The 23,587-nt window shown below is 53.0% G+C and overlaps 1 long non-coding RNA gene across 1 annotated transcript; it reads left to right on the top strand.

The window, feature by feature from the left end:
* Positions 1 to 1,679: 1,679 nt before the first annotated feature.
* On the top strand, positions 1,680 to 14,742 carry LOC128313465 (uncharacterized). Its single transcript, XR_008294220.1, has 3 exons — positions 1,680 to 3,040; positions 10,631 to 10,798; positions 13,461 to 14,742. It is a non-coding gene; the product is annotated as an uncharacterized LOC128313465 (long non-coding RNA).
* Positions 14,743 to 23,587: the final 8,845 nt, after the last annotated feature.

Here is a 23,587-nt window from a genome sequence, read left to right as displayed (position 1 = left end):
ATGCTCTACTGATGGAGGCAGCCAGATGCCCCTGGAAATCGTTTTATATCAGTTCCTAGAGATCGCCTCCCCACTACCTGTATGGGCATTCTGTAGTCGATTCAATTAATTGCCTACATACATAATATTCAGCATATTTCCAAAATTTTGTAATTACAGATAATGCCGTAATTAGTAATCTGCCTATGTATTTTTTTTATTGTTGAAGGTTTATATTCTGGGTGGATTCCTAGAAGTAGCATTGGTGGGTCACAAAGTAAATGCATACATGGTTTTGTTAGACATGACCAAACTTCTCTCCATTAATGCTTAACCATTTCCTGTTCCCTCCAGCCACATACAAGAGTGCTTGGCTCCCCATGGCCTCACGAACAGACTGTTGTCAAACTTTTGCCTATCAGATAGAAGAGATGCCATGTTGGAATGTAGATTTTACTATTACTGAGGGATGATGAGGCCAAGAGATCAGGAGACCACTAGCACTGGGAAGGTAGTGTTACTCACAGTTCCCAAGAGGAAGGGGACATGGTGTGCCACCTGGGGCCACACAGGTCGGTCAGGAGGCAGAGGCAGTGAGACGGAAGTGTAGACAAGAGCCTTTATTTCAGTGGGAAGAATGGCTAAGCAGGTTTAGGACTGGCTGGTCTGAATGAACGTTTCACTGGGCTCCGGGGTATAGAGGCAGCCTAATCGTCTGGTACCCAGCCCTGGGTTGTTAGGGCAAGTGGAGAATGGCCCAGAGCGTGGGAGCTTTATACCCTGCCACATTTGCATTCTTCTGTTGTTTTGGCTTTATCATTTAGCCAAATGGCCTTTTTCATTGTTGAGAGAGAATTCTTCACGCGCCTCTGGCCTGAAGTTAGCACAGCGTAGGCATTGGCTGTCTTTGTCTGGACTTTTTCAAGGACATTTCTGGAGTGAACAATCTCGGAAGTTAGAGATAGTGTCTCTCTCCAGAGCCAAGGGCAGGTTTCTTTACTGTCAGTGTAACAAAGATAATGACTCCTTCTGGGTCAGGCAAGCCTACTGACCATTGTAAAAGATTCTGGTTCCCTGAGGTCAGGGTCCTCCTTTGCAAGCTGTTTTTTTTTTTTTTTTTTAATTAAAAAATTTTTTTAATGTTTATTTTTGAGAGAGAGACAGAGCATGAGTGGTGAAGGGGCAGAGAGACAGGGAGACGCAGAATCTGAAGCCGGCTCCAAGCTCTGAGCTGTCAGCCCAGAGCCTGACGTGGGTCTCGAACCCACGAACTGCCAGATCACGACCTGAGCCGGAGTCGGATGCTTAACCGACTGAACCACCTAGGCGCCCCACAAGCTGTTTTATTATGATGATTTTTTAAAATTATTTGTGTATCTTACTTTGAAAAAAAAAGAAAAAAGATTTTAATGGCTTTGAGGAAGGTATTGAGATACCAAAGACCCTGCACCCCCAGGCCGCACCTTCCCTCAGCTGTTTAGTTTTGTCTCCTTGGGGAGAAGGGACATTACTGTGGCCATACATGTTTTCTTTGGTCTTAGAAGCTGCGAGAAGGGCTCCCTAGAGAAAGGTGCTGACTTTGTAGCAGACATACATGCGGGGCTGCTAACCACTTTGTATAGCGCTCCCAACCACGAGGGTGGGTAGAAGAGTCCCGGGGCTGTTGCAGGACAAGAGGACTTGAATTTAGGATGAAGGGAACAAGGGCCAGTCTGAGAGCCTTACTCATTGGGGCGGCGGGATTGCCTATCATGGTGTCGCCACAGGACAATGTTGAAGCGGGTGAGAGCGTGTGAGGCCATCTGCGGGCTTCTCCCCGTGGCCTTGTCACGGCTTCATTTCTCCTGGACCGTGGGTGTCTCCCTCACCCCAGGAGGTTCAGGCAGGCAGCCGGAAGAGCTGGGGGTGGGGAGGGTCCTGGCACCTGTCCAGCCCACCTGCTGCTTTGAACCCTGGGACTCCCCCTGCCTGACTTTCCTCTGCATCTGTGTGCTTGTTGGCTGCTACGGTATTTGTTGTTTTTTATCTACAAAGTACCATAAAGTTCCTGGTTAAAAAAGAGAAAAGTCAAAACCTCAAAGGCTTGGAAAGTAGAAAATTCAGTTCTCCAGGGCACCTCCCAAGAATCTCCAGGGTTCCCACGAAGGCAGGGGCCCTGAGGTGTGCCCAGCCCGTGGGACGGACCGGTGTCTGGGACCCTGGGGTGCCCAATGTTTATTGAATAAACAAAGGAATTATGAACGAATGAGCAGTTTGGGAAGCATTTTCCAGTATTTTCTCTCTGTGCCTACCAGCGTAAACATAGAAAAAATATGGGGTCATGGTATAAATGCGGTTCTGAATGCTTGAAAAAAATTGAACAATTCCTTGCGGGGACTTGTCCCTGTTACTTTATACCAGGGTTTCTCAAGTGTGGCACTATTGGTGTTCAGGGTTGGGTCAGGACTCGTTGGGGGCAGTCCTGTGTACCACAGGATGGACAGCATCCCTGGCCTCGCCCACCAAGATGCCAGTACCACACTCTCCACTGAACAATAATAATACAGGTTTCTAGGTGTTATCGAACGCCCCCTGGGGGGCAAGATCGCCCCCCACTGGAGAAACCATAGATTTACAGACCTGCTTCTCTTCTTGGCTCTCAGAGTATTCCAAGAGTGTGGCTGTGGGATCTTTAAGCTCATTTGTCAACGATGCTGAGTTGTTTCCGGTCCCTTGCAAGGGGCCCACCGGAGCACTTGTGTGTTTCCACAGGACACTTTCCAGAAGTGGGACACCGCTGAGCTGAAGCCGGGGCGCCCTCGCATGCATCTGTGTCCCCAGCGAAGAGGCATGACAGGGCCCGCCTCACTGCGGGCTCCGTGGCGATGGGAATTCACCTCTCCAGTCGTTGCCAATTCGATGCGGTTTATGGGCAGTGGCATTTCTTATTTTGTTCTCTTGTAGAACTGTATTGATCGTTCCTTCCAAGAAAATGTGAAGTAAGAGCAGTGATCACAAGGAGCCCCCCCTTTGGGCTCCGACTTGAGTGGTGTACTTGGAGAAACGCTCCTCCCAGAGATAGGTACGTGTGCGTTTTCGATATTAACTTGCTTTTCAAGCGCTCTGCAATGGGGTCTTAACATCCTCTCTGAACAGAAGGTTGTTGATGAGAGAGCATTAAAGTTTCTAAGCAGTCGGACGATTTTATTTCTACTTTGATTATTTATTCCTAATGTGTTCAATTGTGGTGATGAAATATAGGGCTGGTCTGTACTGTTTCTTTGGGAATTTATTGAGATTTTCTTTGCAGCCTAAGTCAATTTTCATAAATGTTCATAAATATTACGTTACCTCTAGAATGTAAGTGACACCAGGGCGGAGACACCCCCCCCCCAAGCCCCCCCACAACTGTGTCCCCAGGGCTTTGAATGATATCACACACAGTTGGTGCTCAATATCAATCTGTTGAATAAAGAGTGGATGAAGGGCACTGGCTGGCTCAGTCAGAAAAGAGGGCAACTCTTGATCTCAGGGTCGTGAGTTCAAGCCCCACATTGGGTGTAGAGATTACTAAACCATAAATAAATAAGCTTATAAAAAAAAAAAAGGAGTGGGTGGGTGGCCGTGTAAAGATGTATTCATTGTTTGCAACATACAACTTCCAAGAAGGATGATTATTTTCTTCCTCTTTCAAATATTGGATCTGTTCAGGACTGAGAGACGCTTCCGTATGTCTCCTTTTCCCTGCTTTTTCTACAGTTTCTGCTTTGTATATGTTTTTTAAACATCTTAAAATATAACACACACTGTAAAACTGGCCCACTTCACAGCGTACCATTCAGGGGTTTTTAGTCCATTCCCAAGCTTGTGCAACCATCGCCGCTATCTTACTTCCGAACATTTTCCTCGCCACGAAAAGAAATCCGGCAACAGTCACCCCTCATCACCCCTCCCCCCAGCCCCTGGCAACCACGAACCTACGTTCTGTCTCCACGGATGTGCCTGTGCCGGACATTTCTTTTACATGGAGTCCTGCCACGTGGCCCTTAACGACGCAAAAGGGTCCCGATTTACCCACATCCTCGCTCGTACCTGGTAATACCCGTCTTTTTTTCATTTTGGTCATCCTAATGGCTGTGAAATGCTGTATCTCTTCGTGGTTTTGCCATTTCCCTAATGACTGATGACCCTGCGCATTGTTTCTTGTTCTTGGCCGTTGTATGCCTTTTTTTTGGAGACCTGTCTACTCAAATCCTTTGCCCATTTGTAAATCGGGTTGGCTTTTCAGTGTTGGCGTCCTAAGAGATTTTTGCGTGTATGATGAATCCAAGTCGCGTACCCGACACGTGATTTGCAAATATTTTCTCCCGTCCCGTGGGGTGGCGTTCACTTGTTGACGGACACGTTTTTCTGGTATGTTGCCTTTGCTCCCCTCAGCATTCGAAAGAGATCTGTTTCGTCCCATGTAATTCTCTGAGTTGAATTCACCTTTGCTCTTCAGGTCATAACCTTGGGTTTTTTTTGGTCTGCGTGCGCCCCGTGTCTCTGAGCATGTGGTCAGCCCTCAGTGAAGGTGGGTTTCCTCCCTCCTCTCTGTCCGCACAGAATGCCCCTCCCTAGAGCCACTGATGTCCAGACCCCACACAGCGACCAGCGCGTGGCCTGTGTCAGCGCCTCTCCCTACCCCCACTCCCATTCAGGGCCCTGGGCGCGGTCTCCGCCACCCAGCTGCCATCCTCGTCACGTCCACCAGGGGCCGCCCCGCTCCCGCCTGAGTTCCCTGCCGGGACCTGCGCTTTAATTTACCTCGTCCCTCCCAGTCCTCCCATCTCCCAGCGACACCTTCGGGCTTAAAGCCCCAGAGCCGTTTTCCAGGTTAGGGGAGGAGCCCACTGCTGCAGCTGCCACGACTTAAAGCGTCCTGTGGGAAATCAGCCCAGTGCAGCCTGGCTCTTTCATTCCATGCCTCTGTGCCACAGTTATCTCACCTGCAGAATGGGAACGATTTCCCACCTTGCTCAAAAATAACACGTACGGCGTGTAGCAGGGTGGCTGGCACCCAGGAAGGGCTTCATGAAAGCAAGGCTTGGGGCGCCTGGGTGGCTCAGTCGGTTAAGCATCCGGCTTCGGCTCAGGTCAGGATCTCATGGTTCGTGAGTTCGAGCCCCGCATTGGGCTCTGTGCTGACAGCCTGGAGCCTGCTTTGGATGCTGGGTCTCCCCGGCTCTCTCTCTCTCCCCCTCCTCTGCTCATGCTCTGTCTCTCAAAAATAAACGTTAAAAAAAAAAAAAAAGAATTCTTAAAAAAAAAAAAAAGCAAGGTTTGATAGAAAGGTTTCAAAATTCTACGAACGTCTCCATGGGTCCCCTTAAAGGCCATAGGAAGACCTGTCCACCCTTTGTTCCCTCGGGCAATGGCGTGGTGGGGTTCCTGGGGTGGGATACTTTTGTAACAGATAGAAACCTTGCAGTCAGATGTGTGGGCGTTTTTGTTTTCCATAACTAACATTAATTCCCATCTCAGTTTTTCATGCTGCATGCCATGGAAACATGTGCTTAAAGGATTCAGGATTACCTCAGTTTCCCTTTCTCCCCAGGGTTCCAAGTAGTGCCATCAGTAGGAGAGGGCTTCTGACCTTGGTCACTCATTTGCTCCGCTGGCCTCTAGAACAATGGTCTTTGTCCCCATTGGCCATTAGTCGCAGGTGTCTGTCCATGCTGCTTGCTGTCCACCCCGCTTGGTGGCCACAGCTGCCAGCATTCACCAAGAAGGCCCGCGGTCCATCCCGCCTCCTTTGTCCTTGTATCATTCAGACTCCCAGCATCTTCTGGCCCCAGAACCCTCTCGCAGCCACTTCTGTGGGAAACTTGGGGGAGGGGGCTGCCTCAGGCCTTCTCTGCGCAGGCAAGAGACATGTGCTTGTCTGCGTGACCACATCTGCGTTACATGTAAATACATGCAGGGTGTTCCGAGAGGGTGGCACCCGCACCCCCTCACCCAGGCAGCAGGCCTGTCTCTTCCCTGAGCTCTGTGGTGCCCTCCGGTCCGGCCAGGAGAGTGGGATGGAGTAGCTGTGAGGAAAACGCTCTTGCAAGCTTACTGTGGTTCCCGAGGCAAGGACCTCAGCTTTGAAGCTCCAGGTTCAAGACCTAGCTCCTTTTGCCTCTCTCATTTCTTCCGGAACAGCCCCTGCCCTGGAAACCTCCTTGCTGCCATCTGCGTCCGGGGCAGGGTGGGATGATGTTCTCGATATTTCCAAATATCAGCCTGCCACACCTTTTACCCTGTTTTCTGGGTACTGTACAGGACTGACTCACGGCCCAGAGCACTCCAGGGGAGTTTTGTGCTCCTGGTAATGGGTCGGGTGGAGTCAAGGGTGACGGCGGAGGTTTTCTGAGGGTTGGCGCTCAGCCCCTTTTGGGAGGGTAGAAGAGTCAGAGTTCCTGCTTGCCACAACAGAAAACAACTCTAGTTAATGATAGCCCGAAAGGAATTTTCTGGAAGGATGATGGGTGGCCCATAGAATCACAGCATAGGCTGGAGAATCAGGGTCATCATTTGGGCAGGAACCCAGAAGGCTGGGACACAGAAGGACGAGTGAGAATGACCGCCACCCCCGTCCTGATGCCAGAGGAGTGACATCTCAGTGGTCCCAGCTTCCCCATGACCCTCAATCAGTGCCAAAGTCCAAAGCGGGACGAGTCCAGGTTGAGTGCCCAAGTTCCCTCTGCTGTGTGATCTGGGAGAGGGAGTCTGGCCCCGCTGGGCTTCCGTAGGGGAACCCTGACTCCCGCCCCTCCGGGGATCCATGCCCCGCCCCCCACCATGGATATTTCGATGCTAAGCAACCAGAAACAACAAATGCCATACACCTCTCTTATATCCCCAAATGTGCATTTGCCAACAGGCAGTTTCAAACCTGCCTCATCTAGGCAGTCTGGTACCTGGAGCACTGTTTTGTTTATGCCACTCGGAATGCTTGCCAAATATGGTTAAATCATGTAAACAGACTGCGTGCTTCTAGATAATTCTCACACTGGCCTTCTTTCCATGGCTAGCCCAATAGCTAGCGTTCATTGAGCAAAGTCCCGAGCACTGAGCTGAGTGCTTTATGTCAATGATCTCGCTGGGTCTCGCCCTTAAAGTTGCTGCCGTGTTTCCAAGGAGGAAACTGAGGCCGGATGGTTTAGTTGCTTTTCCAAATTCACACAGGTTTCAATGCAAAGAAGAGAGACTTGAATCCAGGCAGCCTCTACTCTGGAGCTTGGCTAGGAGGAGGCTTCCACTCTGTAATCCAGTGGAGACAGACAGACATCAAACCAGGAAGCATAGGGTTATGTACGTCATTACAACGAGCACTGGAAAAGGACAGAGCAGGGTGAACGGAGGGAGTATACTAGAATAGCACTGTGGGTCCCAGGAAGGTCTTCATGAAGTGCTTTCAAGCTGTGACCCCGTGACAAGATTTGGCCAGGCAAAGAGCAAGGGGACAGATGCCACAGCAAGTGCCAAGGTCCTGAGGCAGGAAAGAATTGAATGTGTTTGCAGAATGACAAGAGGGCCAGTGCAGCTGGAAGGGAGAGAGCTGAGAACCTCTAGGCGGGACCTCAGGCCTGTTCCGGCAGGGTCTCTGGGCTGTCCTCAGCTCAGAACGCCTGCCTCATCCCACAGTCTCACCCCACCTTCGGCCCCTCTGCAAATCCTCTAAGTTCAAAGCTGCCAGCACAGTTGGAATCTGACCTCTTCTCCCCGCCTGCACGGTGGCCACCCTGGTCTCCTTAGTGCAACATCCCCGGCCCCCTGGTTTCCCTGCTCTGTGTCACCTTGTGTCCGCCTTCCGGCAGCACCACAGCAATCCTGTGACGCGTAAGTCAGACCACACAACTTCAGCTTCTCATTTCACTCTGAGGAATAGTCCGAGTCTTCCGAGAGTCTGCAAAGACCCCCCGTGGTCTGGCCCCTGTGACCTCCCCGCATCTGTCCTGTCCCCTTCCTCACTGGGCCGTAGCCCCGCTGGCCCTCTGCTCTCTCAAACACACCAGGAGAGCCCCTGCGTTGGGCCCTTTGCCCTGGCTGCTCCCTCAGCCCAGATGTCCTACCTCACACATCCCCAGGTCTCTCGTCATCCCGCAGGCTTGGCCGGGTGTGTCCTAGCGAAGCAGAGGGCGTGAGCAGAAGGCAGTGCCCAGCCCTCTGCTGTGTCTTGTCCGCTAACATCCTACTGGCCGGAGTGCCACACAGCGGAGCCCGAGGCCAAGGGAGTGGGCACTAGGAGCACAGATGGCACGTCGTGAGGAGGCAGCGAGGGACGGCAGTTAGGGGTGGGGACTCTTGCACACTTGACCTGAGCTCCCAATCCCGCCCCTCCCTCCGGTGCACAGGGACTTCCAGGATCTCTCTCCTTCAGTCACTGTTCTGTTCTTAACTAACAGATGTCTGTTGAGCATTTGCAACTGGGGACACAGCAGCACACAAAGTCCCTGCCTTTTGGCAGCTTCTACTTTAGAGGTTCATGACACAAAACAAATGGAGAAACAAAGTCCGGGAAGTGCACTGTGAAGTCTGGGACATGCTATGAAGAAACGGGAAGCAGGGATGGGCTCTACTGTAGGCGGAGCAGCCAGAGAAGCCCTTGCTGATGAGATGTTTGGGCCGACACTTTACTGAAGTGAGAGGGCGAGCTGCATGGATATGTGGGGTAGAAGGTTCCAAGCCGGGGCAACAGCAGGTGCAAAGGCACTGGGGCAGCAGGTGCTTGATGCACTTGGTGTGCTTGTCGAACAGCGGGAAGCCCGGGCAGCTGGAACAGCATGAAGCAGAGAGAGGAAGGAAGGAGGAGTATGGAGATAGCTGGGGCGGGCCATGCAAGGCTTTGTGGGTCTGGCGAGCACTTTGGATTCCACTCCAGGTGTGAAGGGAGCTGTTAGGGGGTGGCCAGTAGGGGGGTGAGGCCATCTCAATTCCACCTCCAGAAGGCCACCCCATCAGGGAGGTGGGGAGCCCTGTTCGGGGATTGTTGCAGTCGTCATGGGGGTGGTGGCGGTGATGGGTGCCATGTCAGGTGGTCAGAGTCAGAATATACATGGAAGACAGAGTCAGAATATACAGAGTCAAAATATACATGGGTCACATTGGAGGAAAGGGAAGCAAGAGTCAAGAATGGTGGACATTTGGTCTGAACAGATGGGTAAATGGGGTTGCTATTGCTTGGATGGGAGCCAGGAAGGGGCTCCATTTGGGAAATGAAAATTCCCTGGGAGCAGAGAGTCATTGGAAATGCAGTGACAGAATCAGGTGTGGAGGCTTGTGGAACCCCACGTTCCATGGGGGAAGCAAGAGGCCATCAGAGTGTCACTCCATCCATCCATCCACCCATCCATCCATCCACTCCCTCATTAGCAAAGCTTTGTTGAGCACCAAGGATAAACCAGACACGTTCTTGGATGCTGGGGAAGCAGCAGGACAGAGAGACAACAGCATCACTCTGGTTCGGTACCTTACTTTCTAGTGGGGAGCCAGGTGAGGAATAAGCACACACATGCGCGAGGCAAGATGATTTCAGAGAAGGATGGGTGTCTCAAGGAAACCCTGGAGAGTGGCAGCGAGCGACCAGGGAAGTCACAATTAGATCAGATGATCATCCAGGCAGCCCTGAGGACCAACGCCAGATTCTCCAGGAGGACTCTGGCCCGGTTCGGCTTCCTTTTGCCCCCCAAAGTGTCATGAGGAGGGCCCGGGGGAGGAGTGGACCCACAGTGACCCTCGAGGGTCTTTGGGAAGGACTTGGTCCTAGAGGAAGACTCTCTTGGGGAAGACTCCCTCTGTGAACACATCCTGGGCATCAGGCTGTGGGAACTAGGACTCTCTGATAGAACAGGTGGAAACGAGAGGCAAGGGGACAGAACCCATGAAAGGTACATGACCGCATCCCCGCAGAGCAAACCAGCTCAGACCACGGCAAAATTCTTCTCTGAGCGTGCAACGGGGGCCGCTCCCCTTGCACTGGTTTGAGAGTTTCTGCTATGCAAAGAATTTTCTTTGTGCTTCCTGGAGGTTTATCCTGCCAAGAATGGGGGAGCGGAGCAACGGGTCTTTGAAGGCCCATAAACCAAAGTTCCCGCCTCAGTTCTGCCATTGCACACATGGGTGATCCCAGGTGACTAGTCTCTCTCCTTTGGGGTCGGCACAAAGTTCAAAAAAGGGAGCGGTTTGGGCAGACCAAGTGTTGAAGCAGCCGGCCCAGACCATCGTGTGCACACATCAGGGGTAGTTGAGGTCCTGGCTGCAAGTTGGGAGGTTAATACCAATGCCACAGCAGGGTACAGAGAAGAGGGGGGCAAATTTGGGAGGTGCAAGCTCCAAGGTACGGGAAGAGTGTGTATCTGGGGCTGAGGGAATGGGAAGGTCATGGGCAATCCCGGGCTTTCCGGTTTGGGGCCTTCGGGGAATGATGAACTGTTAACCGAATTACAAACCACAGAAGGAGAAACAGATTTGGAGGGGAAAGGGTCAGAGTCTGTTGGAGGATGGTAAAGTGTGAGGAGTCGGGCACGTGGCTAGAAATATGGATCTGGAGTGTAGAAAGCGTGCTGAGTCAGAAGCCCCGGGACGTGGAGGGTGTTTCTGGCGGGGACTGGCCGGATGCTGACTCTCTCTTTCCCCTGCCTTCCAGGGGCCCCCTGAGAACACGCTTACCAGCCTCCCTTACAGTTGAGGGGCCACGTGGCAGAGTTCTGGCCAATGGAACCAGAGTGAAACCTTGATGGCGCTTCCAGGCCTGGCCCGCGTACCCTCAGGTCCCCTCCTGCAGGGATTGGCTGACATTTCTGCAGAGGGCTGGGTAAGTAACTACTTTAGGCTTTGTGAGCCATACAATCTCAGCTGGGCTGAATCGACTCTGTCCCTGCAGCACGACAGCAGCCATGAGCCATATGTAAATGAATGGGTCTCGCTGTGTTCCAGAATCTGGCTAACCCCTGCTCTGCTCTTGTCTCTTCGTGCCTGGATTCTGATGTCCAGGTCTCCCTTAGAAGCTGTGTACTGAAAAGGGTACGGGTTCAATCTGCCTGAGTCACTGAAGGGCTGTAAGCAACAGAGGTCCCTAATCCCTCGCCCTCCTCTTTTCTGCTTTTTTTTTTTTTTTTTTTTTTTTTTTGAAGTAGGCTCCACGCCCAGCAGGGAGCCCAGTGCGGGGCTTGAATTCACAACCCTGAGGTCAAGACCTGAGCTGAGACCAAGAGTCGGATGCTTAATCGACAGAGCCACCCAGGTGCCCCCTGCCTTAAAAAAATTTGTTTTAACATTTGTTCATTTTTGAAAGAGAGACAGAGACTGAGTGTGAGCAGGGGAAGGGCAGAGAGAGAGAGGGAGACACAGAATCGGAAGCAGGTTCCAGAATCTGAGCTGTCAGCACAGAGCCCAGCCCGGGGTTCGAACTCACGAGCCGTGAGATCATGACCTGAACTGAAGTCGGACGCTCAACCGACCGAGCCACCCAGGCACATCCCCTACCCACTGCCTTTTATTATTTATTTATTTATTTATTTATTTATTTAAATTTACATCCAAGTTAGTTAGCATATAGTGCAACAACGATTTACCCATTTAGCCCATCCCTCTTCCCACAACCCCTCCAGCAACCCTCTGTTTGTTCTCCATATTTAAGAGTCTTACGTGTTGTCCCCCTCCTTGTTTTTATATTATTTTTGCTTCCCTTCCCTTGTGTTCATCTGTTCTGTGTCTTAAAAGTCCTCATATGAGTGAAGTCATATGATATTTGTCTTTCTCTGATTGACTAATTTCGCTTAGCATAATACCCTCCAGTTCCATCCACGTAGTTGCAAATGGCAAGATTTCATGCTGTTTGATTGCCGAGTAATTGTATATAAATATACCACATCTTCTTTATCCATGCATCCATCGATGGACATTTGGGCTCTTTCCATACTTTGGCTATTGTTGATAGTGCCCCACTGCCTTTTATACCAGTAAAAAAAAATACAGTGTGTTTAGCAAATGAAATTTGGGGGTGTATCTCTTATATAAGTTAGTGTTACTTTAAGACAGAAATTGGTACCAGGAGTCAGGTGCTACCATAATGAAAATCTAAAACGTGTGGCATTGGTTTGGAGTTGGGGTCTGGAAGGGTGGAGGCCTGTCCTGTGCAGTGGCCCAAGGTAATCAGGACCGCTGTCCTCTGAGCCTGTCATTCTCAGGGAAGAGGTTGTAAACCAGATTGTCATAGTGAGCCTTGGATGTCACAGGCAGCGCTTAGCAAGCTATTAGAAGAGAAAAGATGAGCCCAGGCCAGAATCGGCTGATCTGCAAAGCAAAACTAAAACGAAGTAGAAAGATTCCAGAAGTTTGGGGCCGTGGTTGGGAAAGCTGACCGCTTCTAGATGCCAAGCCGAAGGAAATCATATTGAACAAAGCTTTGTGCGCAAAAGCCCGGCAAGCCTTGGCCTTGTGCAAGGGTCAGGGTAAGGGAGCGTCCTCCGTCCCATCCAGGGACCTGAGAGTCTCGGGATTGCCATTAGTACATTAACAGAGAATAGCCCAAGGCCAGGGAGCAGAAAAAAAAGTCAGTCAGGAGAACTGAGTCTCAAAATGAATCTTAAATGTGGTCCCTGGCACCTGACGCCGACAGGAAGCAAAGAGATGAGAAGCCTTTGCAGGTTCTGAGGGAGTGGCATTGTCCAGTGAGCCAGAAACCTGAACTTAAAACAAGTCTTTAACCCTTTGGGCCTTCAGACTACCTTCGGGCCTCACAACGTTTACCACGGGGAGCTGCAAAAGACGAGCACCTACCGGAGGAGGGCCCATCCCCCACACCCGCCTCTCATGTTCACATTTGAGAACATTGAGTGTTCTCAGCCATTAGCATGGACCATCTCTAAGTCTCTTGTGTCTCTTAGAAAAGAGTGTTTTATTGCATTCCATCTCCCACCACCACCTCTTCCTATATGAGAATTCCTGGGCTAAAAATTAAAGAACAGTGTTAGAAATAAAAGGGGGAGGGGCGCCTGGGTGGCTCAGGGGGTTAAGCGTCCGGCTTCCGCTCAGGTCGTGACTTCGCAGCTTGTGAGCTTGAGCCCTGCGTAGGGCTCTGTGCTGATGGCTCGGAGCCTGGAGCCCGCTTCGGATGCTGTGTTTCCCTCTCTCTCTGCCCCTCCCCTGCTCACGCTCTGTCTCTCTCTGTCTCAAAAATAAATAAACATTTAAAAAAAAAAAAAAAAAGGCAAGAAAGGTCACTTCCAACGTGACCTCAGAGCAAAATGGCAGAAGCTCTGGAGGGTGGAGCCAGGAGTCAGAGAGAACAGGGCTCCCCCAGAACCTCCTGGGGCAGGAGTGTTCCCGCGTTCAGAGCCTGCGTATGTCCTCCGTCCTTCCCCTTCCCATTGGGATACTGTATTGTGGTTAACTCTGTCCGAGCCCTACTGTCCAACACTGTGTGTGTTTGGGCTGTGGGGGGAGGGAAGGGCACAGATAACTTGTTCTTTCAGTTCGTCGGTTTCCGGATGCCAGATGGCCAGGAACTGCAGAGGACCCAGAGGGAGAAAGAACCGTGCCTCTCGTGGAGGTCCCAGAAGATGGCGAGGCCACGGGACTCGGCTGTCCCTTTGGGGAGTGATGCGTGTGCTCCCCGTCGGACAGGAAGCAGGGGCTGGTTCTTCCAGGACCAGACGGGCAGCTCGTGACGGGGACTAGCTGGCTGCCCTCCCACCGTAACCCGTCTGCTGCCTGTTGCGCGTCAGGACCACGTCTCCTACTTTCCTTGTCGTTAGATGTGGCCATTGGCCGTGGGCTGAATGTTTGTGTCCCACCCCCCAAGTTCATATGTTGAGATCTTAGCCCCAATTGTGATGCTATCAGGAGGTAGGGGCTCTGGGAGGTGATGAGGTCATGAGGGGGGAGCCCTCGTGAATGGGATTAACGCCCTGAGAGAGGGACCCCAGAGGGCTCCCTGCCCCTCTTGCCGCGCGAGGAGCCGTCCGTGAAGCAGGAAGCAGGTCTCACCGGACACCGAATCTTGATCTTAGACCTGCCAGTTTCCAGAACTGTGAGAGGAAATATTTGTTGTTTGTAGGCCGCCCGGCCTGTGGTATTTTGTCGGGGCAGCCTGAAGGGACCAAGACAGGCGGAGTTCTGGCCAGTGGAAGTGACATTTGTGCCGATCATAAAAGCCCACAAAACCTTCCACGTTGTTTTCCGCGTGCTCTCCAGGCTGCCGGACACACATGCCCGAGGCCACTTGGAAACCATGTGCTAAAGATGGCGGGGGCTGTTCCCTTGATGACTTTGTGGGACACAGTGCCAGTTGGATTCTGCGGAGGAAAAAAGGCGTCTCCCTTGTGAACCCTTGGGTTTCTGTGTCAGAGCGGCTGATATCACCCCCACTGGAATCCAGGGAAAACTCTGGAAGCTGTGAGGCTCGCTCGGTCTGGAGAGAGGGGTGGGGGAGAAGGCAACCAGGCAGGACCCTGGGAACATCAGTGCCCTGAGGCTGGGCAAAGGGAGGTGGCCACAAGGTAGGCTGAGAAGTAGGCACGAGGAGACTGAGGGCGCTGGGGGCGGGGGGTGCCCGGAAGGAACCCTGTTAAAACTCTATTTTGTGGGGCGCCTGGGTGGCTCAGTGCTTTAAGCATCTGACTTCTGCTCAGGTCACGATCTCGCGGGTCACGGGTTCAAGCCCCGTGTCGAGCTCTGTGCGGACAGCTCAAGAGACTGGAGCCTGCTTCAGACTCTGTGTCTCCCTCTCTGTCCTTCCCCACCTTGTGCTGTCTCTCTCTCTGAAAAATAAATAAACATTAAAAAAAAAAAAAAAAAGACTCTAGTTGGCAAATGAGTCCTGGGTCAGGCATAGCGAACAGGATGTCCCCGCGTGAGTCCCTTTCCTCAAAGGATGTGGGAGACACAGCCCCACAATGGCACATGCTAAGTGCAACTCACAGCAAGATGCGGGGTCGGCGGGTGGGGGGAGCCCAGGAAAGGCACTCAGCACCAAGTGGGCAGCGTGCTGGGGGCCTTGGACGCAGGGATTGACGCAGGGGTCTCGACTGCTGGGGTCGTGGACCCCTCTGAGAACCAGAAAAAGGCTAAAGACTCTCTCCTCAGAGCAACGCGCGAGGCAGGCACATGCCGTTTTATCGGCGGCCTCAGTGCTTTCTTGGAGTTCTGGAGGCCAGCCCAGGAGCCCAGGGAAAAGAACCTCTGCTAACCTTGATTAGCTACCTCCCCTAACCTGCAGGGATCTCAGCTTTACAAGGAGAGAACAGAGATGCGGGGTGGAGCTAGCTGAGGGCCACACAGCTAGAAATGGCAGCGCCCGGATTCGAAGGCAAGTGCGTGTGATTCTCCTCCTTCTCTTTCCACGACACCGTGGGGCTCTTCAGCTGTCACCAGGCATTGGCACCGTGGAGACACCAAGGGATGGGGCCCAGGGAAGATGCAGGGAGGAGGAGATGTCTGGGCCTGGCAGGTGGAACAGACTCTGGGGGACCTCCGGTGCTGGAGCAAACACAGGAGGGAGACCCAAGGCTGGGGGACGGGCACGGCCTTGCTCGGGGCTGGTGGACAGGGCTGAGCTCTGGCCTGCCTGAATCTGAAGTGCATGCAGCGGGGCAGCCTTGGGGGACAGCAGGGCATCGGTGTGAGCTGTGAGCGGCTGGGACAGAGCCGGCGCTGGGCCTGGGGAGGCAGGTGCCGGGTGTGAGACGACGCTGGCCCTGGCCGCCCTCCACCAGCTTCCTCCTCGCCCTAAATGAGGAGGGGTCTGGGGACCTGGGCTCCCCAGACTCTCCGCCTGCCAGTTCCATTACTTGGCCTTTGCTCTTGGTGGCCTCACAAGAAGAATGACTAGGGACAGGAATGGACACGACAGAGGTTCCAAAACTCACTGTAGGCGATCAGAGCCATTTCCTCCAAATCTGCGGCCTCCCCTTTGCCCCGTTTGTTCCCAGGGCTCCTGGCCTAACGCTCCACAAACGTGGTGGCTTAAACCATAGAAATGTATCGTCTCATGTTCTGGAAGCCAGAGTCTCAGGTCAAGGCGTCGGCAGGGCCGAGCTCCCTCTGAATCCTGCCGGGGAACCTCCTGCCTTCTGCCGTCCTCGCTTCTGGACTTGCCCGCACTCCCGTGCTCCTTGGCTCGCGGCAGCAAAACTCCAACCTGTGCCTGTTTTCTCACGGCGTCCCCCTTCGTGTGTCTGTCTCTCTTCTCCTTTTCTCACAGGGACACAGTCAGACTGGGTGAAGGGCCCACCCTACTCCAGTATGACCTCATCTTACCTGTTACAACTCTATTTCCAAATGAGGTCACGTTCCCAGGACTGGAAGTCAAGACGCCAACATATCTTTTGGGGGACACAATTTAACCCGTACACCCCGCGAACTAATTTGCCTTTCCCTAACAAGCCCCGGCCCTGAACACCCTCTGGACTTTGGCATCCCCTCCCCCCCCCCCCCCTGCAGAGCTCCTGGCAACTGCAGATGTGGCAGAGCAGGGAGGTGGGCAACCGCAGACCCCCCTTCCAGAACAGTTGCATGAGCGACAACGTGCTGGTAATGCGTAGGGTTTGCAGCCTGCGCTTCCTGACCAACAGTCCTTGGGCAGCCGCCTTGGCCCAGCCCCGGGGAGGCCGCAGCGGAGCTGGGTGAGGAAGGCGGTGTAAAGCCGGCTTCTCGCAGGCACTGGGTCTCCTCAGGGCCGCCTCAGGGTTGGGCTCGGCTTGGTCATTAATTTATGCCTTTGTTCTGCACCATATACTCAGCACTTGTCACATAGCAGATGCAGTGCCACCGGGGACACAAAAGCAAAGTGACAACAGGGAGAAATGCTCTGGTCGGGAACACTCCCGGGACGGACGCCTGGGGGAGGGGCCCCAGCTAGGCTTGGAGAGGCGGGGAGCTGTCCTTTGGGAGGGCCACTGAGGGGTGAGTGGGGTTCTTCTGGAAGTGAAAGGAAGGGAGACCCAGGGAGTCCAGGTGCCTTTCAAGGATGCAAATCACTCAGAAGGCCGGAAGAACCAAAGTGGGGGGCCGGGCCACCAATGCGGCAGAGGTCACAGGCAGGGACCAGACAGCAAGGAGTCCTGGACCCTGGAGTCTGGACCGAATCCTCTAGGCGATGGGACAACACGCATGGGTTCGAAGCATGAAGACCAGATCCAGTTTGTGAATTAGGTCATCCTGGCCGCGGTGGGCGAGCTGCTGGGCACTGGGAATGACTTGGGAGTCACCGGCAGTGTCTGTGGTCATCAACCCCGCGGAGGCATGGGATCATCTGGGCAGGGGCCTGGGTGAACTGTCGCCTCCAAGTTCGAAGCGCATGGCAGCGGCCTGGAGCCCCCGGTTACAAGAGCGACTGCGGCCGATGAACTACTGTGCACCGGGCCCCGTGCTCTGTATGCACCGTCTCCTCCAACTCTTGGAATCCCGCACAGAGGTTTCGTCACCCCCATTTTGCTGCGGTTTGGCGAGGTAAGGAACTCGCGCAGAGAGACCCAGCTAGCCAGTGGCAGAGAGGGCGTCTGAAGTCAGGACTCCTTGTCACCGAAAGTTCCTTGGCTTCATCCCGCTGTTGCCCCAACTCCTGAAGGATGTGGTTGAGAAGTTCTCTTGGTCATTGGTTGTTGGGTGGTGGGCAGTCGAGGGGAGACGATGTTTGTCCAATCTGGGAGGGGAACTGTGACTTCAGGGAGCTGAGTCATTCATGGAGGGAGAGAGCTTCTGCAAGGTAAGCGGAAGTGGCCGGGGTTGGCGGGGGTCAAGGTGGAGGATGGACGGTGCTCCCAGGGTGGTGAGGCAGCCACAGAGTCAGTGGAGTGCGGATGGGAAGCTCATCTAGAAACCCTCAGCCATGGTACCCTAGAGAGGCTCTCAGTTTGGGGTCAAGGTCAAGGGTCCCAAGCCCGAGACCACATGATGGGCAGAGCGTCCAGCATCCAGGAGGGCCATGCAGAATTTGCCCTCTGATGAGTGAGCATGGAGGAGCCAGCCTTCCCTGGAGGGTGGGGCTAGGGGGTATAACCTAGCGGAATTTATAGTCTGGTGCTCCCTAGGAGCTCCTCCCATGGAAGCCACCAGGGTGGTTCCGGGCTTCAGGAGCGTGGATACCACACACACAGGTGAACTTCATATCCATGGCAGCCATGGTTGGATGGTGTGATGAGATTTTCCAGCTGCTCTCCAAACTGGTGTCCTCGTCGTTCTGGGCACACAGCCAGACGGCACCCCACCTCCCTTGGAGTTAGATGTGGTCGTGCGACAGAGTTCTAGCCCGTGAAATATGCCCATTCTTCTTCTAGGCCTGCTATAACTATAGAAGTCTTCCCCACTTGTGTTTGCCCTTTCGTTACTGGCTGTCAACACCAGGGCCATCTTGGAAGCCATGTGGAAGGTGACAGAGCCCAGGGACTTGAAGATCTCCACCTCCAATCAACCATCAGACCTGGGCCCGCCTGGGGCCGTTTATGTGAATGAGAAACCAACTTCACTGCGCTTACGCGCTGTCATTCTTGGGCTTGTGTTTCGAAGCATTGACTTACCCTCATAACACAGGTAGCCACGAAGCTTTCAGGCCACAAGATCTCTTAGCTTCTGTCCCCAGCTATTCTGACACCCGCTCAGCACTTTCGGCTCCCTGGCCTGTAGCAGATGTAGAAATTCTTGGGGAACAGTTCCATCTCACTGGGCACAAGCCGGGTCACTTGTCTCGGATGACTGGGCTATGGAGGTCGGATGCACCCTCTTGGGGAGCCAGGGCCCTGTAAAATGGTTCGCCCGCCCTCTGAAGGTGGCCTAATTACTCCTTCCTGGGACACTGACCTCAGCGAGGACCAGCTGTCTCCAAAGTGATGGTACACCTGTGCTTTTGCCTCCTGTTGGATCTTCTGTCCCCGGCGGGGTCTGGGTGGGAGAAGTAAGAGCTTTGCCTTCACTGAAACTCAGAAATAGTGAGAGGCACCTTCATTCTAAAACCAGTATCTGCAGGGGCGCCTGGGTGGCTCAGTCGGTTAAGCTCGGACTTCGGCTCAGGTCATGATCTCGCAGCTCACGAGTTCGAGCCCCATGTCGGGCTCTGTGCTGACAGGCTGACAGCAGTGAGCCCGATGTGGAGCTCAAACTGATGAACCGTGAGATCGTGACCTAGCCGAAGTCAGACGCTCAACCAACTGAGCCAGCCGGGTGCCACCCAGACAGTCTTTTGTCCTAGAAGTCGGAGAAGAGTCTCCTTTAGTTGTACTCGGGACCTTTGCCTGATGAGTTGGATAATCTGGGCTCTGTGGACTCCACAAGTTCATTGATAGTCTCCAGCTTTTCTCATTAGCACAAAGTAAGCAAGCTATTTTAATAACCTCAATACTTCTTCTTGGGGGCATGACAAGGACATTGCTTAGTCCATTGTTCCCTTTTAAAGAAAACCAAACAAAAGAAGTTTCTATAATTGTCATTCTGCTCTTCTCATCTTTTTTTTTTTAATTTTTTTTTTTGAGAGGGAGAGACAGAGAGAGAGATAGTACATGCTTGGGAGGGGCAGAGAGAGGGAGACAGAAGATCCAAAGCGGGCTCTGCACTGACAGCAGAGAGCCCGATGTGGGGCTTGAACCCATGAACTGGGAGATCCTGACCCGAGCCGAAGTCGGACGCTCAACCGACTGAGTCACCCAGGCGCCCCTGCGTTTCTCATCTTTAAAGGGAAGACTTACACTTTCTGATTTCACAACTCATTACGAAGGGGAGGTAGGGAGGATTGCTCCTGGGGAGGCCCTGGCTAGACACAGCAGGGCCCGGGAGGTCTAGACTGGGGATAACACGGGCCTGAGGACTGGCTGTCTCGGAAGTGACACTGCCCTGGCCTGTGACTCTTCAAGGCCACATTGGGCAGCTCCCAGGGAGGTTCTCCGGGTCCAGAGTGACCCACTGCAGGATCCCATTTGTTTCCCATTAAATAACACGAGGAGTGTGGGTAGAGCCATCCCACAAGTTGAGGGTTGATTCCCAGCTGCTTAACTGTCCAAGGAATAACTAGAAAACCTTGCGCTCTTGACCTCCAGGGTCCTAACAAGGCTGTGCATGCCCCCCCGCCCCCACCTGGATTTGAACTCCACGCAGTTCGTCCTGCACATTCAAAGTTCAGCAAAACACCTGGGATCCCACAGAGTCATTACATCGAGGTGACAGTAGTCTGGGCAAAGGTGAGGTTCCCCATCTTCTCCGCTTCAGAGAGCACCAAGCCTCGTGGTAGCAGAGGGCTGAGGATGTCGCAGGATCCTTCAAGTTAAAAGTGACAGAAATCCAATATGAAGCAGCTTAGGCAGAGAGAGGAATTTACCAGAATGAACCAACCAACGGCAGGAAAGCCTTGCACTCAGGCACAGTGGTTTCTGGGACTTCCCCCCCCCCCCGCCCCTCCCAGGACTCTCATGTCTCAGCCCTGCTTCTCTCTCCCCACATGGTTCATTCCCTCCCCCTATGGACTTGGTTCCTCCACTCCCGGGAAACACCGAGAGCTTTGGACTTCTGTATCAGTCAAGAACGCTGGGAGGGCACGGAAGACCCACTAGAACCACAGGGTCAGAAGAAGGATGGTTGTTCCCTGAAAGAGGGATTGGGGAGACCAAAAGGCAGGTGCGCATTTCATTAAGGAGCCCGGCTTATCACGGCCACATTCTTTATGGCCAACATTGTACAATTCCCTTTATAGGAAATATCCAGATAGGCAAATCCATAGAGACAGAAAGCAGATTAGGGTTGCCAGGACTGGGGGAGGGGGTACAGGAGTGACTGGGTCTAGCTAATGATGATCGTTGCACAACATTGTGAATGTCCTCAATGCCACTGATCTGTCCGTCCTTAAATGGCTAAAATGGTGGTGTTTATGTGAGATGTATTTTGGAACAATAAGAATAATAAGACAGGCCTCCTTCAGACAAATAGGTGGGGGCTATAAGCGTCGAGTTTTGGATGAAGATGTGAGTGGGCTCCAAATGGGCTCCCTGCCTGGGGAATTGGAGGCACCATGGCACACCGGCCATGGGGCCTATCCTGAGCAGGCGTGGGGCGGGCTTGGCGGACTGCCGCTGGCTGGGCCCTCATATTTTTCAGAAGGCCTCACATGAAGATTTTAGATGCTCTCTCTAAGCAAGGTTGTCCATGCAGAAGCAGAGAGGCACTGGTGGGACTGGAAGGTTCTCGTACAGACTTGAATTGATGCTCTGTCCCTGGACCACGGCATCTGCGTGAATTAATAACGTCTACAAGTCCTGTAATTACTTGTGCCTGGCACCATTGTAGTGTAGGATGTTTTTAAAAGTTGAAGTCTGTAGTTCCCCCGTGTGTGGGGGGCTGAACGAAGGTTCCCAAAGAAATCCATTCCTAATCCTTGGAAGGTGCGTTAGCTTCTACGGCCCAAAACGTGATTAAGCTGAGGATTTTGAGATGGGGAGATTATCCTGGATTATCTCGGTGGGCCCTAAATACACCACAAGTATTCCCATCAGATCGAGACATCGGGAGATGTTACTCAAGAAGAGGACTTGGGTAGACAGAGGCAGATTGAGGTGGTGCAGCTGGGGAGCTAGAAGGCAGCAGAAGCCGGAAGAGATTCTCGCCTAGATCCTTGCCCAGTAATGGGTCCTCCCCTAGATCCTCGCCCGGCGATGGGTCCTCCCCTAGATCCTCGCCCGGCGATGGGTCCTCCCCTAGATCCTCGCCCGGCGATGGGTCCTCCCCTAGATCCTCGCCCAACAATGGGTCCTCCTCTAGATCCTTGCCCAGCGATGGGTTCTCCCCTAGATCCTTGCCAGGCAAAAATTGATTTCAGACTCCCGGCCTCCAGAGCAAGAGGGACAATAAATGCTGTTGAATTAAGCCACCATACTTGTGGTAATTTGTTATAGCGGCCACCGAAAACTAATACACAGTGACACAGAGCTATCATTAGGTCACAACTAGTACAATATTCTGTCTTCCGGGAAATGCAACATGGATGTCATTTTTGCTGCAAAAGTTCTGACATTTTGCATCGCTCAAAATAACATCAATTTTTGTTTCCTGGAGCCCCGCGTGGTCAATACAAGTGACCTCCCTGGGAGATCCATTTGATGCTGGTGTACCGACGACTGTCAGCGGGTGCCCTGTGCACCAGATGCAGTAAACTTCTTTCGGTTCACTGGATCCCCTTTCCTCAGGTAGGTGACTGGGGGGTCAAAATCCTGCACGTGGAGGGAGGCAAGTAACTGTTGGGGCCACACACTTCCAGAATTGTGCCTCTTCAGTAGCCCAAGCATTTGGAGCCAGAGCAACAGTCTGAAAAGGGAGGGGACAGGCAAGAACAGAACTTCCAGGGAAATGAGGCTGAGTATCCGGTTCCAGTAGGACAAGGCTGTTGAGGGTTGAACAAACAGGAATTGAGAGACCAGAAAGGGGAGTCTAGGCTGGTGGTTCGAAATGGAGACTGAAAATGCCTGGCGGTCCGGAGGCTCCATGAAGTTCTCCTGGTCCTGGGTTATTCACAATGCTTCCTCTCTATTCTTGACTGGTCACATTAAGCACAGAGCAAACCCTTAGCCTTCTGGCACCGATTTAGGTTGTGGTAGTGAGGGTACAGAGTGTGTGGGGGGAGATAGAAGGGAAGGAACCAAGGGGGATGGACTCTCAGGACTGTGGCGCCAAGGATTTGGGGGAGCAGCTGGAGGGTTTGAAGACCCATGAGCGTCTCTGCCACCCAACCCAGGTGGCAGAGGTAAATAAATAAATAAATGTTTTTAATTTATTTTTGAGAGAGAGAGACAGAGCATGAGTGGGGTTGGGGCAGAGAGAGAGAGAGACACAGAATCCAAGCCGTCAGCACAGAGCCCGACGCGGGGCTCGAATTCGTGAACCGCGAGATCATGACCTGAGCTGAAGTCGGACGCTCAAACCACTGAGCCACCCAGGCGCCCCTCAAGTTCATTATAGATAGATGAAAGAGAGAGAGAGGTGTGTGGCGGCGGGGGGGAAAGATAAGGACTGGTAATTAGCCATTTTCCAGCACGTCACTGTCGGTACAGGTGGAAGACACTACTCAAAACTGATGACCCGTTTTCTACATCCTTCTGGGCTCCGAGTATCCCTTCCCAGACAATGCCCAAGTTGTGTCTTGACCAAGAGGAAGTTCCATCCCTCCCTTCACCACTGAGGACACAGTCAGATTCGGGGTTTGCTGGGAACGGAAGTGTGGCGGCGTCCGACCTCCCTCGAGTCACTGCATTAGTGGAACTAAGCCAGGCCACGCATCAGGGTGCCATCTCTGCTAAACTGTCGGCCGAACAATGTTGCAAAGAGAAAATCGCCAGAGCCGGAGCGGTGGGTGTCTGGAATTCCTCTCTGGAAGCGGACCGTGTGGTCTGGGCACAGGGCCGCTGTGGCGAACAGGATGATGTTCCAGCGTGGCCCGGGGCTGGAGGACCAGGCTGGGGTCTTCACAGATCTCCCGTGAGAGATGCTGCAGAAGGAAGCCGGTGGGTGGGGTGTTATGGGTCTGTGGCATCCAACAAGGATATATTTTAGGATGGATTTGTCCTGGAGAGGGAAAGGAGATTTGTGAGTAAATTGCAGTGTTCACAGGAAGTAATGAGACCTGCTGCTT

This window comes from Acinonyx jubatus, chromosome E1 (genome assembly GCF_027475565.1).
Source record: "Acinonyx jubatus isolate Ajub_Pintada_27869175 chromosome E1, VMU_Ajub_asm_v1.0, whole genome shotgun sequence".
Classification (NCBI taxonomy): Eukaryota; Metazoa; Chordata; class Mammalia; order Carnivora; family Felidae; genus Acinonyx; species Acinonyx jubatus.
The sequence above is the reverse complement of the archived record's forward strand: the minus strand, read 5'-3'. Positions and strand labels throughout refer to the sequence as shown.